The following is a 16,412-nucleotide window of genomic DNA, read 5'->3' as shown; positions in this document are numbered from 1 at the left end:
AAACGCTGGGATTTGGTGGGTCTGTGATAGCGCTGAATTTGCTTACAAAATTGTCTGTGCATATATTTGCATTTTCAAAAGAAAGAGTTAATTTTTTTTTTTAATTCTCGAGAGGCTCTATGACCCCAAAAAGTTTCAATGTTACCAAATAAAATATACTCCAGAGCATGTTTCAAGGGTGTTCACATTCTCTGCCTAGCTTACATTTTCTAGACTCTCCCTACATGCTCCTCTGTCCTCTAGCCATTCCTAATGTTCAAATGTCAGTGTCTTCAAAAAGGCTTCTCTAGCTTTCCTAGGTCGGCTTAGTTGAATGTCTTTTCTCTGTCCTTTGCCTAGGCACGTGCCGCTTGCTCTACCCGCACCATCCTTCTGGCTCCCTACTGTCACCTGCTGGCTAATTTCTACTCCTTCATGGTTAAGCCCATCACTTACCCATGACCATCGGCACCCTGAGTTTGGGCTAACTGATCCCTCTCTATGTTCCCATAGTATCCACAGCATAACTGCTCTAATGGCAATTATAATGCGGCACTATCACTGTTAACTTATTTGTCTCATTCTTACTGAGACTAGGTCTTCTTCATCTTTGTATCTCTAGTGCCTAGCTCAGTTCCTGATACTGAAAAATAATTCATTGAGTGAATAATGAATGAAAAAAAAAAGAATAATTCCTCAAGCTTAAGAGAGTAAAGGAACACTGGATTACTAAATCCTGGACATGCACTGGTATATCAGCTTACAGTAAAAATACACAGCAAAGGACTCTCCAAAAAATTAAAAGTGCAGACTCACATTGTACCTTTTATGAAATAAATAGGTATATATCCTAGAAGATTTTAAGTCGACTTCAAAATTAATAAATCTGTGAGAAATCCTCCTAGTCCATCTGTCAATTAAAAATGAAAGCACCTTCCTAAAGTACAAAGGACCCAAACAACCAAGCATTTGCCAATGGAAGGATATTTTGTCTGAGTTTGGGGAAGAGAAAACATCTGCTACTATCCAATTGGAAAAATATTCTTATTAGGATTTGAAATACTGAATACTTGTATGTTAACCATTGGCTTTTAGTAAGCATTAAATTGTATCTATTATTGTTATTATTTTCAAAGAATCTTAAATATTCCCAATAAGTATAGGAAGGTTAATTAATCTATATCTGTGCACACGCAGGTTTTCCATTCCACCCACCTCAGCCCTAGGGTGTTTAAATTTTAGCTGTTGAAATTCCAAAGAACTTTGCACACTGCATGTCAAATACACACACACAACACACACAACACTTTTAAGAATATACTGCCAAAATGTGCTTAACTATGCGTTGTTTTGTAAAATAATGTTTTATCTTTTAAAAAATACGTCCTTATATTTTAGGGAATAAATAGAATTATTACTTAAAACAATCGATTACTTTAATGATTATGTTCTGAACAAGGATTCAAAAACTGCTATACGGAGGTTAAGAGGAGGGTAGAAATGCATTTGCCAAAAATGCTAGGATGAGACTGCCCCCTAGAGGTCAACACATTACACCGTGTGAGAAAATAAAAAACCAAGGAAAACTGATTAAAATATGCAGACCTGTTAGTTGGGCCTAGTGTTACTAAAAAGAACTGGGTGAACTAATATTCAAGTGATAATTTGTTTATCTTATGATAAATAAAGATAAATTTATTTTCCATCCAAGGCTATGACAAAAAAGATGTCTTCTAGGGACTTTGGTAGAAAAACATGCAGACTGGAATAATGCTTAAAGAGTTCATGTAAATCTAAATAAATTTAGTTTTTTTGAATACATACTTAGAATTGCGATTCAACATTCAAAACCATGTTCAACTGTATTTGTACTTATGAAGAATCAACATAATATATAATAAATAAATATATATATATATAATGAATGATGAACCAAATGTCTATATACCTGTTTCAACTTGAACATCCAGTCTCTGAAATATGTTTATGAAATCCAAATGTAACTCTTTAAATTCAAATGTGAAAGCATAAAAAGTTGCAGGTTTTAAATTACCCCACTCATAAACCGTAACATTATTTCGCATAATTTGTGAATAATTATTGAAAGATATTGACACTGATATATCTTTGGAAGAGGGCACACTCCAGTTAAAAGAAACACTTGTACTTGTTGCTATTGTTTTAATATTGCTAGTTGAGATTCCACCTAAAAATCAGGGAGAATAATTAGTACAGATTCAAATAAAATTGAATGAAACAAAGGATATTGAGTTACATGATTCACCATTAGAAAACGTTATCTACCCATAAAATATTTTCTAGACTATATGGGAGTTTCTTCTATTCTACATAGAATGAATGAATTAGATTACAGAACCACATTATATTTTTTACATAATCTGGATAACACTTAAAATCTCCACTCTACCTATCCATTCATACTAGTACACATAAAATGCCAAAACTGAAAACTATATTCTTACCTTAGTTTATAATTTTCTTTAAATTCTGAGACTTACATTATATAAAAAATAATACTATTATAATTTTACAGTACCATTTTATACCTGTTAATCATTGTAAAATTTAAGTTATCTGGTAATGAAAGTTTACATAGTTGATAACATATACATTACTTACGAATTTGAAATGACTTTTCACTTAAAATTTGTCCATATCTCATGGACTGTAAAATGATATGATAATCTTCATTTTCCTTTAGTGTTATTATTAATTTCTGACGTCTTTGTGAGTCTGCGAGAATACTTTTTACATTCTGCAAATAATTAGATTAATCTGCTTAAGAAATATTTATTGAACATTATCTCTAAGCCAGGCACATTAATTAAAAATTTGACTTTTGTATATCTCCTTCATAAAAGTAGTTTTTCAATATGGAATATAAATATATATATGAAATGTTTATTTCTACATAAGACATTTTTTAAATAATTATTCTCCTGTGGTATATAAATTCTAAAAAGAAAAATAGTCATTCCAATGAAAAAGTTAAATATTAATTTGATCAACTACTTATTAAAGATATTTCAAAAAATGCTAACATTTTATATATTAATAAAATAAGAAACCCTGATAACTATTAGGTTCCTATTTACAATGTGGCACTTGGTAACAACAGATTTACACTATGCTTACTTTTTATCAGAACCAAGAAAAGATTCCTTACTTTTTGAGCAAAATCATTAACAAGCTGATATTTTAAAAAGTAAAATTCAGGATTTCCTCCCTTAGGAAATTCATCCCATTCAATAAAAACTTCTGTTGTTTGTGTATTCATTGGTATATAATGAAAATTTTTTGAGATCTAAAATGGAAAAGAGAAGAAACCGTAAAAACCAGTAAAAATGCATTCTTGATTGTTATTTTATAAGCAGATTTATTAAAATGACACCTAAAATACATCAAATTATAATTTTTAAACATTTCAGCAGTATCAGTGTCTACACATGAGTTACTCTGTCAGTTACTCTCTTTATAAATATAATTTTGAAAATGACTTCAGTAAAGCAAGTAAAATAAGAGCATGGAAATTTAAGATCCATGTCTCTCTAACTAGGAAACATTGTATGCCTGGGGTAAGGGAAGAGGCAGAGACTCAAAGTCTCAGGAAAAACATGGCAAACCCTCCTGGAGCGCCAGTTGTGAACCTTGGTGATAATGTCTACAAAATTTAATTATTTTGCAGACATTCTCGACAACATATTTGCAAAGAAAATACATTTGGGTACAAAATGTTTGACACTGAGTCATTTTAGACCCTTATTTCATCTATGTGTAATGAGAATATTAGCAAAGTAAGACCACAGGATCAGAGACCCTTGATGTTCCCTCAATGACAAAAAACACTTCAACTTTCAAAAGAATATATGTATCAAAATTCCTACCAAAAACAACTCTGAAATGCTTTATTATGCTCTGTCTTCTTCCCAAATTCTGACTTATCTCCATGATCGTCCCCAACACAATTTTTAAGCTATAAAAATACATATGTGAGTGACACCTAGCAAAGAAAATTTTTTCTCTTAGGTACTAAACCCGATATTTAGCATTATTTTCCTTCAATATACTCCTTATTTTCCAGAATGATAGATTCAATGCAATCACATCTTGCCCATTAGCTAATTATTCCAAAGGAGGTGCACTCAAAAATGTCTTACCTTAACAACATATTGTAACCAGAGCAGTAGAATAATTAATTTCTCCATCTGGAAAGTAAAGTGTATTCAGTTCAATTAAACACGTATTTTTTAGCTTCAAAACTAAACTATTGGACATTCTTTAAATGGAGTGTATATATCATTTTAATATAATGAATTTTCAATTTAGAGTGACTGCTCATCCAATTGATTGTTAAGGCATTAATAGGTGAGTGCTGCATAATTTTTCCACTAAATAAAATTGGAAACATTAATACTTTCCAAGAAATAACACAATAACGTATTTCTAGAAACTGCTTTAATTAAGTATAAAGGAGGTGTTAGAAATAAAATGAATTATCAGGCAATTACACAAAATTACATTGCGTTGTGTGAAATTATTTAACCTCAATTAATGGAAATCTAGAACACCTACGCAACTGCTGCTTCTTTGGAACTAATCCCTCACATTTTAAAATCACACCATCATCATGAAAAATATTTCGAAATACATGAAACTGAAACTTAAATAGAAACAACGTTCAATAGTCGTTTCAACTCAATTTATTTTTAAAATATATTCATCTAAAAAGCTTGCCTAGCCTTTCATAGGAACGTGGAGCCCCCAAGGACCTACAAACTTTTATATTCAACTTAAGATACAAAGAAAAAAAACCTGCATTTTATATATGTTTTTAAAACTGAAAATACCATTTTAATAGTAAACAGTTCCCCAGGATCAAATTTAAAGCTCCTGAAAGCTCAATGTAAAGCAAGTTTATTCCTATAGAATCCTCTTTAGTTCTTCTTAAGCAGGTGTTTACCTCAGATAAAATGCAACCCAGTTAAAAAGAAATGCTTAATAATTAAATCCAGACCCTTCCACAAAACTGCAAAGCTTTAATTTTGCCCATTTTCCCAAGCAACCTGATGTAAGTGTTCTAGGGCTATGGTATTAATTTCCCCCCTAAACCTAAGCGTAAACTATAATTTTGAAGGCTGTGTACTATAATACAAACGCGAAAGTGGAAAGCTCCAGGATGCCCGCTCTTTAAGTCCAAATCCCCACTCAAATTCAATTCTGTGAGTCACTGTGTTTGCCCTGGGAGTGTGTAAATAGCCCCTGTCCTAATGCGCACTATTTTAGAGTCAAAAAGCGCCAATTTCTGAAACAGGGAGAGAGAGGCAGAGTATAAACGAAAGGATTGAGGTTTAAAGAATGGTTAGACTGGTGGAGAAAGAAGGAAAGAGCTGAGACCTGGAAGACAGTCAAAGTGCAGGGGATGCAAGGCTGAGAAGTCGCAGGTGCCACGGCACCCCTGCAACCCGCTCTGATCCCCATTTGGACCCGGACCCGGACCTGCAACCGCGCGGCGCCTGTGCTTTGCAAGTTTCGGGTGCCAGGGCAACTGGCCTGGAGGCGCTGGCACTGCTCTGGGTGCGGCGGCCCAAGCTGCCCACGATTCCTGGGTCACAGCCCACCTCGCAGCCTGCCTCCCTTTAGTCTCCTTCTCTCGCTCTGCTCCAGCTCTTGCTGCAGCGGCTCTGGCGGCTTTCATTTGGGCCAGCGATGGCCTCTCCCTGCGTTGGGTTAATTAAGCGAATGTTTCCATGGAGACAGGAAGCCTTGGGAAGGGAGAGGAGTGGGAGGCAAGTCCCAAAACATTGAAATGTGGAGGAGAATTGCATTCCGCATGGAAGAAGGGAGGAAAGGGAAGGGCGATGAAGGAGAACGCGAGGTGGGACACATTGGCATCTCATTTAAAACCAAAACAAAACAAAAAGCAGAAGTCAACTATATGGCTGTGAATAGCCCAGTTTTGGCTTAAGATCAAATTTGTGGCTTTGTATGAAGCCACACTCCTTGTTAACGTGTGTGTGTGCGTGTGTTCTCTGCGGCATTTGAGAATGTTGATTGAACCCTGAGATCTCAGCTTCCCTGACATCTCCCTCCCCTCGTGCTTCCATTTGCTTAGTCTGCGTCACTGTGTCCTCCGACATTGCCAGCTCAAAAACTGAGTTGACCCGTGCTGCCTTCCTTGACTGTGGAATATTTCATTCACTCGTGTGATTTCAACCATATTCAAGATTTCCAATCACTCCGTCTTGGATTTCATGTCTTTCCAGGTCTTCAGAGAAGTATTTATAGCTCCAAAATAGGCATCTCCATCTGGATGTCCCTACAAACGATTCAAAACCATATTTTCAAACCTAAATTTATAAACTCCTTTTCCAGCTCTTCCTGAGGAAAGGATCCTTCACCCAAACAACCAAAGGAAAATCACCACCTCTTCATCCTCAGAGCCTTTTCTCACCACCTAGTGCCACTTTATCCTGCAAATCTCTTTGATTCCACTCCTAAACTGCCTCTTAAGCTGATTAATTCTCCATTATTACCACTGTTACAGACTTAATTGAAAACTTTAAATCTCTCTCTCTCTCTCTCTCACACACACACACACACACACACACACACACACACACGAGTGCGCGATCTCACTTTTGCTCTGTCTGGAAAACATGTATCATGTTAAGAGTTTGTACCTCAGTGCAGATCCTGTGGCTCCCTTTACTAGCTAAGCAGCTCTTCGAAAATTTGGCTGTGGTGAAGAGTAAGCTTGAAGAGTGCTTAGTAGAGTGTAAATACTTAATTGAAAGACAACCAACATTAGTTCACTGCAGCTACTGCTAATACACTAACACTTGGATTGTGTCTCCTTGTTTGATACTCCCAATCTCTCTTACATACTGCCAGCCAGTGTGATCTTTCTGAAATACACACATGATACTATATAATCATGCATGGAGGGTACTTAAAAGCCTGTTGTGACTTTTTGTTGTCTATAATGTACCTCTTACCAAATTCACTTTTCAACCTCATCTCTCTCCTCTCCTCCTTGGCACTCTGACTTACATGTACCCTCAATGAAGTAACAGGCCATAAACATTTACATCTCTGTTTTCCTGTAGATATTTGTTTACACTATAGCACAAAAATTTACTTTTTATACATTTATGTCCTCAGCTAGATTAGGAACTCCATGATGGCAAGGATTCAAGCACAGTTATAGGTGTGAACTATATTTGTTTTGTTTTAATTCCTGGGGATTCTGCATATCTTTTGAGTCTTTAAAAGTAGAAGGTATTGGCCAAGCGTGGTGGCTCATGGCTGTAATCCCAGCGCTTTAAGAGGCCAAGAGACGTGGATCACTTGAGCCCAGGAGTTGAAGACCAACTTGGGTAACATGGCGAAACCCCGTCTCTACAAACCCATCTCTGTAATTTTAAAACATAAAATTGTGGCGTGTGCCTGTGGTCCCAACTACTTGGGAGGCTGAGAGGGGAGGATCACTTGAGCTCAGGAGGTTGAGGCTGCAGTGAGCCATGATCATGCCACTGCACTCCAGCCCGGGTGACAGAGTGAGATCCTGTCTCAAAAAAATAAATAAAAATAAAATTAGAAGGTGTCAAGGCAATTATACCACAAAATGATCTTATCACCATTGAATTAGCTTCTAGGCTTTGAGAAATATGATCAAATTCAAAATCCATTAAGTAAATTGAATAATGGGTATGTATTTTCAATATGGCCTTCTGCCTCCCATTTGCTGTGTAAACAATGTCATTTTAAATAAGTAGCCTTCATAACATTATCATCACCTGTGGTTTACAGTCTCTCCATTAGGTCAATAAAGTAGGTAGCAAGCTGATCAATAGGGTTTCCTTAACCAGCAAGCAAAATGTTTTCCTTGCTGAAGGATGTCCTTTGAAATAGTGTGGTTTTGTTCCTGCCTTACCCTTTTATTAGGCCCTAACAAATTAAGTATAGAGAAATTAAGTGAAAGATTTAAGAGAATTATGGGTTTTCACTTCCAAGAGAAAAAAAAGTATAACTTTAATGATATTTCAACATGATTCCTAAAGAACATAATTTATTTTTCAGATGGAGAAGCATAGATAAAAGCCATTTAGGCAACAATGGAGGCAACTACTATCCTATGATGTGATTCTTTCCAATATGCATAAGGATTTTTCTTTCTTGATGCTTTACTCTTTAGAGAAGACAAAATCCACCACATTCCAGAGTGTGGAAAACTGAACTTTTGTAAGGTTAAAATGAAATCATGCTTAAGAATTGGAGACCAATATTAAAACATCCTTCCTTAAACCTGGAAAAAAATGACGGTACAGCTTTTTGTTTTTCCTGGTCTCATTATGTTTCCTGTTCTTGCAAGTCTTTATTACTGTCCTCCTTTAAAGAAGATATTTTACTCAAAATTTGCCACAAAAATAACATTTTTGTAAGCTGTAATGTATTCCAAAATTATCCGTATTTCTATCACTATTTAAGGGAAAGCCATTGTTGCTATAAAATTCATAAGCTTTATTTTGGTGGCATGAATTATAAGAGAAAGAAAATAAAAGATGGGTTAGCAGCATTTTTCATCCATATTTGGTTTCTTAAATGTGATGCCAAAACGTTTATTTTTTATTTTGTTTTTAGTTTTATAACTAGGCTTGGCCTTTTCTACAATGTAAAATTTCCTAAAAATTTGTGGTATTATTTTTCTAGCATGTTCATTTACACAGTATAAAAATAGTTATTGCAACAGTTCTTATATGAAAAGATATTCAATCAACCAAATTAATTTACTTCGAGTGAATATGGCATATTTAATAAAGTGGCTTCACTTCAAAATCCAAGATAAATATTTGGACTCGTTGTGGGTTAAAATTCAAATATCATGTTGAAAATTGGGACTAAACAAAAAGAGTTTTTATGTCTGAGTTGGTGGTGGCTGTGAAGTAATTCAGAGCTCTGCTCCGTTTATAGCTTTCCTAATAGATGTTTTTAAGGTGGATGCCAGGACAGGTGGGAATTTATTTATCAAAGAGATTATCAGCACATTTAACATATTTAATTAATGAATTCAGTTCAGCAAACATTTACTGAGAAATTCTGATGAAGAAAGTATCTTGGATTCAGGAACAGGAAAGAAAAGACAGCAAAACCCTGACTGACTGCAAAGGCTTTATATCCAGAGAATAAGATTCATTATCCTTACACTTTGAAATGTCAGAGAAAAAGAAGAGAAGAGTAGAGGATAAGTGGTTCTGTGAGCTCATAGGAATGGGCAACGACTCTGGCTGGTCCAAGTGCAAATCTCTAGTCCCTATGACAGGCAAAATTCTAGGATGACACCTAAGATTCCCACTCCCTGGTACTTACACTCTATATAATTCTCTTCCTGTGAGGGGGGTTGAGACCAGTGAATGTGATGGGCTAGTCAATCCAATAATTATGTAAGATTTTATTGCAGCAGAACAAGAGAGGGGTTCTCCTGCTGGCTTTGGAGAACTCAGCTGCCAGGATGTCAGAGGGCCAAGTGGTTAGGACATGAGCATGGCCTTTAGTAGCTGAGAGTGTGGCCCAGCTGACAGCCCTCACAAAAAAATGGAGATCTCAGTCCTACAATCACAAGGAACTTAATTCTGCCAACCATGTGAATGAGCCTGGAAGAGAAGGACTCCAAACCTCAGATGAAACTACAGAACCAGCCAACAATTCAGTTTCAGGCTCTAAGACATGAGCAGAGAACCCAGCTAACCTACATCCAAATGCCTAAGCCACAGAAACTGAGATCATAAATGTATTTTATTTAGAGCAACTAAATTTGTGGTATTTGGTTTCACAGCAATGGAAAAGTAATACACGCTCACAATTACTCTGACTGGCCAGTCATTGCACTGGATTTTTTTAAATAAAGCTCAGAGATAGATGTTCTCTCCTTTCTGTTGGCAAATACATAAAGGTTGTTGCCTCAAAGGTAAAGGGCCATGTGCAAAGTTGCAGTTGCCCATGGAGCAACCTGCAATGCGGTAGGAAAGAACGAAGCTGGCAGAGCAAGAGAAGCAGAGATTAATGCACTCAAGTCCTGACATTTCATTCTCTCCTGCCTATGTTAAGTTTGGTTATTGTTAGAAGGAAATATTTACCTCAAATTCTTTGAAGTAGATTTCTTGGAGTGAATTCATGCCACAACAACTACCTCCCCTGGGTAAGTAAGTATAATAACATCATTGGGATTTGAACTCAGTCTACTTCTAGAAGTTGGTCTCCTTACCATTAATCACATAAAGAGCTATAGAATATCCTTACTGATTAATTTCCTCTTCTTTGATATAATTAAATCAGCTGCTGTTAGAGCAAGGAAATGAATATAACTATAACTAGATGTATTCTGGCACTACTTTTAGCATACATCTTAATATGTGTATATAGCCTATGTACTTATTCTACAGGTAGAAATCATTTCCTAAACATTGACTTTGCCAGGCAGGGTGGCTCACACCTGTAGTCCCAAAACTTTTGGAGTCGGGGGTGGGCAGGTTGCTTGAGCGCAGGATGTTTGAGATCAGCCTGGGCAATATAGCAAAACCTCATCTCTACAAAAAATACAATACAATTAGCTGGGCGTGGTAGCATGTGCCTGTGGTCCCAGCTGCTCAGGAGGCTGAGGTGGGAGGATTGCTTGAGCCCAAGAGGTCAAGACTGCAGTGAGCCATGCAGGCTGCACTCCAGCCTGGGTTACAAAGTAAGACCTTGTCTTAAAAAGAAAAGTATTATATATATATATATATATATATTTGTGTGTGTATATATATATACACACATACACACACATATACATATATATACACACACATATGTTGATTTTAATATACTGATTTTAACAGCAAATAATTCTCATGTATTTGATTACACATTTATTATCCTAATATTACAGTCAGCTTATTTCCTTAAGACTCCGTTGCACAATTTTATGGATCTTTTGTACAATGTTGATATTTGATTCTCAAAATTTGTGCTGTTCTAAAATAAAACAAGTGATAAGACTTGGAGTGCAAAAAAAGTATACTATATGAATTACAATAGTTCTTCTCTTGAAAATAAAAAACTAAAAAATAAATGTTCATCACAGATGAGGAGAAAGCACAATGTTCTATTTCAATTTGGTATGCCACATAGACATGCAGCACACGCATGTTATTTTAGCCAAAATCAAACTGCTGAATATGGTCAGGTTTTTACCATGACAGATATAAGCAGTGACCTTTTTCAATATTTTTTAATTCTTAAGTGAAGCAAAACAAGTATGACGTTGGCAGATTTTAAAGGGCCAGTGGGAGTTTCTCTTTTAAATACAAACATTATTATCTTCAAATACGAGTTACAAATTCCACATAAATTACAATGCAGCATGCTTTGCTCAGCTAGCCAATGTTTTTCTCTTCTGCAAAATGTTAGCAATACTTGTTTGAAGTTGGTATTACTCAAAATGGCTAATACTAAAAAAAAAAAAAAAATTAAATGAGACTTGTTTACACATTGCTTAAATAGTAAAATTTATGCCTTGGAGTAATTTTGCTTTTTTAACCTTCTGCCAAAATCACTATTTTCTAAGAACCTCACTATCTCTTTAAAAATAAAACAAAGCAAAACAAAATAAACACTTGCTTATTGAAGGTAACTTCAAATATACATACAAGTAAAAAAAAATGGAAATTCACTCAAAATACCACCAGCCCAAGATAACCAATGTTGAATATATACATGTGTTTCTTCCCAAGATATTTTCTGTGCAATGTGTATATATATATATATACCTTATTTTAGCAAGACAGGAATAATCCAGTTATTCTCCAATTCCTCAAGTGGTAATAGAGTATAACCAAGAGTAATCCATATACACAAATCATTAATAAACAGCCAAAATGACATGAAAATAAGCCATATAACCTATGGAATATTACTGCAAAGAAAAGAAAAGACAATAGGATCCTAAAACATCAGAGGAATAACAAATTAGTATAAGCACCTTGTCAGAAAATTTGGGAACAAAGTACAGGAGAGTTTGGTTTTTCTCTAAAGGGTGCAAAAGACATGTAGAAAAATATTTAGAGGAAAAAACAGTCTGGCATAGATAAAAAACAACTTGAGGTTAAAAAATTGGATGATATAAAAATGACATTAGATAAAAAATTAATGCAAGGAAACTAAAAATTCTGCATTCACAGAATTATAATCTACACTGATTGAGGTAAGTAAATTGGTATTGTGGAAGTAAAACTTGAAAACCTCTATAATTATACAGAACAAAAAGATGAAATATGAGAGAAAATGTCAAAAGTATGAAAGATAAACAACATACATATAATTATAATGTTCCTGTGTATAAAACAAGATTAACTGAAATGAAAGCATATCAAATAAAACATACTAGTAATAGAATACATTTTATGTATATAGAAAAACACCATGTGGAGATTGAAAGACTTAAAACATCTTAAGGAATATCAATGGATAGAGAATCATAACCATACACATTTTCACAATATTGTTGAATTCAAACCTTGAAGGAAATTTTCAATAAGCAACAACTTAGGAAACAAAAGTAATATACCTATAATGGTACCAAATATTAGCTAGAACCACTTTTCTTTTGCAATACAAACTGTCCAAACACAGTGAAGCAATGTCTACTTTTTTGAAAGTAACTAAGACCTCAAATTTTTATACCCAGCTATTTTATATATATACATATATATATATACATATACATATATATATATGTATGTATGTATCTCAAGTCCTTTCCATGTGCTTAAAGTTCTACTAACTGCTTTACATATGTTATTCTCATTAGCCTGACACTATTTCTATAGGACATTTGAAAAAACATGAAGTGTAAAATTGTTCAATTTACTTAGAGTCACAAATAATTGTATAAGGATTTAACATTGTACCTATTTGATCTGAGAACTTGAGACCTTAGCTGTCATGCTATGCTGTGAATAAAACCTTCGAATATACAATCCATGTGCCTCTCCAGAGAAAAATTACTTGATGTTACATGTCAAGCAACCAAGAAATAAAGCAAACAACAATTCAGTAATGGAGACATTAGGCCTGGCAGTAAGGGTTATAGCTAATTCATATATAGAACTATTAGGCTGGGTTACAAAGCTGAGCTTATTTATGTGTTTGTGTGTTTATGTACATGCATATATGGCTTTTGATATAAAATATTAATATAGACAGATATAATTAAAAATAATTTTTTATTATACTTTAAGTTCTAGGGTACATGTGCACAACGTGCAGGTTTGTCACATATCTATACATGTGCCATGTTGGTGTGCTGCACCCATTAACTCATCATTTACATTAGGTATATCTCCTAATGCTATCCCTCCCAACTCCCCCCACCCCACGACAGGCCCCAGTGTGTGATGTTCCCCTTCCTGTGTACAAGTGTTCTCATTGTCCAATTCCCACCTATGAGTGAGAACATGCGGTGTTTGGTTTTCTGTCCTTGCAATAGTTTGCTCAGAATGATGGTTACCAGCTGCATCCGTGTCCCTACAAAGGACATTAACTCATCCTTTTTATGGCTGCATAGTATTCCATGGTGTATATGTGCCACATTTTCTTAATCCAGTCTATCATTGATGGGCATTTGGGTTGGTTTCAAGTCTTTGCTATTGTGAATAGTGCCGCAATAAACATACATGTGCACGTGTCTTTACAGCAGCATGATTTATAATCCTTTGGGTATATACCCAACAATGGGATGGCTGGGTCAAATGGTATTTCTAGTTCTAGATCCTTGAGGAATCACCACATGGTCTTCCACAATGGTTGAACTAGTTTACAGTCCCATCAACAGTGTAAAATTGTTCCTATTTCTCCACATCCTCTCCAGCACCTGTTGTTTCCTGACTTTTTAATGATCGCCATTCTAACTGGTGTGAGATGGTATCTCATTATGGTCTTGATGCAATGTGGTTTTGATGATGGTATTTCATTTGCATTTCCCTAGTGACCAGTGATGATGAGCATTTTTGTACACCAATCACAGACAAACAGAGAGCCAAATCATGAGTGAACTCCCATTCACAATTGCTTCAAAGAGAATAAAATACCTAGGAATCCAATTTACAAGGGATGTGAAGGACCTCTTCAAGGAGAACTACAAACCACTGCTCAATGAAATAAAAGAGGATACAAACAAATGGAAGAACATTCCATGCCCATGGGTTGGAAGAATCAATATCGTGAAAATGGCCATACTGCCCAAGGTAATTTATAGATTCAATGCATCCCCATCAAGCTACCAATGACTTTCTTCACAGAATTGGAAAAAACTACTACTTTAAAGTTCATATGGAACCAAAAAAGAGCCCGCATCACCAAGTCAATCCTAAGCCAAAAGAACAAAGAACTTAACTCTTTCAACCAACTGCCGATCAGGAAATCTTTGAATCTATCTATGATTTGTAAGCCCCTACCTTCCATATATCCTGCCTCTGTAGGCCAAACCAACGTATACATCCCATATGTTAATTTATGTCTTTGCTTGTAAGTAATATCTCCCTAAAACGTGTCACATCAAACTGTAACCTGACCACCTTAGGCACACTTTCTTAGGACCTCTTAAGACTGTTCCTTGGGCCACAGTCAATTGGCTCAGAACAAACTGAATAAACCTCTTTAAATATTTCACAGTTTTACTGTTTTTGGTCAACAATATAACCACAAATCTCAATATATCAATTTTAATTAGTCAAAATATCTGGATTTCAAAAATTTAGTGTTATTTTCTATGTAACTTGAACATTAAGCATAAAGCTTTGCATGGCAATTAATTGTCTGAAAAAAAACCTCAAAAACATTTCAGTTCCTATTAAGAGCCTCTTTACTGCTGGTAGGCATAGCAAGTCAAAAGACTGTCTGTCTCTTCTCCTTCTCAGCTTCACTGAATTGATAAATTAGTAATCAATTTGATTCACCTCTTAAAACTAACATGAATGACAGGTTTTATTTTGTTAATAATTTAACTTTTAAAAATGGAATCAAAATTCCTAGATTACATTCATTGTAATATAACCTTTAAAAGGTAGTGTTAGGTAAGTTAAAGTTTGTAAAATTGTTTGTCCTTATAGGGTATAGTTTGAAATTACCAAGTAAGAAAATAGACACAGGAAAAATAGACAAAAGAACTGCAGTAAGTATGTAAAAAGGTTTGAATTCAGTGTTAAGCTCAGATACATATACTAGTATCATATGAGCTGATTTTTTTTGCTTATTATATCAATGAGTTTATCTGTTACTACATAATATTGATGATGATAAAGGAAACAAACTCATAAATAGTGTTTGTGGGAGCAAAAGTTGATTCACCAGTTGTGGAAGACAAATTTGGCAGCAGGAAAAGAAACTCTTCACATGTTGATACCACTTGATCCTTCAATTCCACTTCATGCTTAAGGATTTAAATGAAAAAAATAGAAATAAATTAAATATCCATTAATAGACTGGCTAAGTCAATTGTGATATTCACTTAATGGACTACTATATAGCATATAAAATCTCTGCTGCAGAAAAAATGCATAAGAATATAAGAATTTTTACCAACTTAAAAATTACAGAAATATATGTTCAAGATCAGGAGAGGCAGAAAGGCAAAAATAAATAACCAAATATTCAAAATAAATTATTTGTTTGGCTATTTTGTTTTTACTTTCTACAATCAATACATGAGAGTCTGTTTTTTACTCTTCTCCCTCCCAACATGACAGAGTATACAGTTAAAAGTCTTTACTGATTTAATAACAAAACAATTGCATCTTGTAGTTTTAATGTTTATTTCTGAGCCTAACAGGAAGTATATACGTATGTGTATGTATACACAACATAAACACACACACACACACACACACACACGCAGCGTTGAGATCTGTGAATGGCCAGGGAAGGGGACTGAGAAAGAATGGCCATAGAGGTTGAAGTAGAGCCTGAGGTGGGGAAGACTGGGAGGAAGTAAATTAAGGAAAGTGAGATGACGTAGGAGAGGATCAAAAGCAAGTACAAGGCAGATTGTTAGACAGCAGACCACAATTCACAGAGACATACCTGGAAAGACCAAATGGAACCCCTACATCTTGGAAAGATCACTGGGAGTGAGGAGCAATGGTGAGCAAATTCCTGGCTGACTCCTGGGCCTGTCACGCCTTGGTCAAATTTCACCCCATAGGATATTAACTCCTCTGCTCTTTCCAGCTGTATTACTCAGCTCATCAAGGCATTCATGAGGGCACGTGCTTCTTTCCAGAAGTGGTGGTGGAAGCTAGAGCTCCCATGGCAGGCACTGGGCAGGGATGGAGTCCTTCCTCCACAGAAGTAGACTGAGCAGTGATCAGAGGCAGGGAAGG

This window comes from Hylobates moloch, unplaced genomic scaffold, assembly GCF_009828535.3.
Source record: "Hylobates moloch isolate HMO894 unplaced genomic scaffold, HMol_V3 SCAFFOLD_12, whole genome shotgun sequence".
Lineage (NCBI taxonomy): Eukaryota > Metazoa > Chordata > Mammalia > Primates > Hylobatidae > Hylobates > Hylobates moloch.
The sequence above is the reverse complement of the archived record's forward strand: the minus strand, read 5'-3'. Positions refer to the sequence as shown.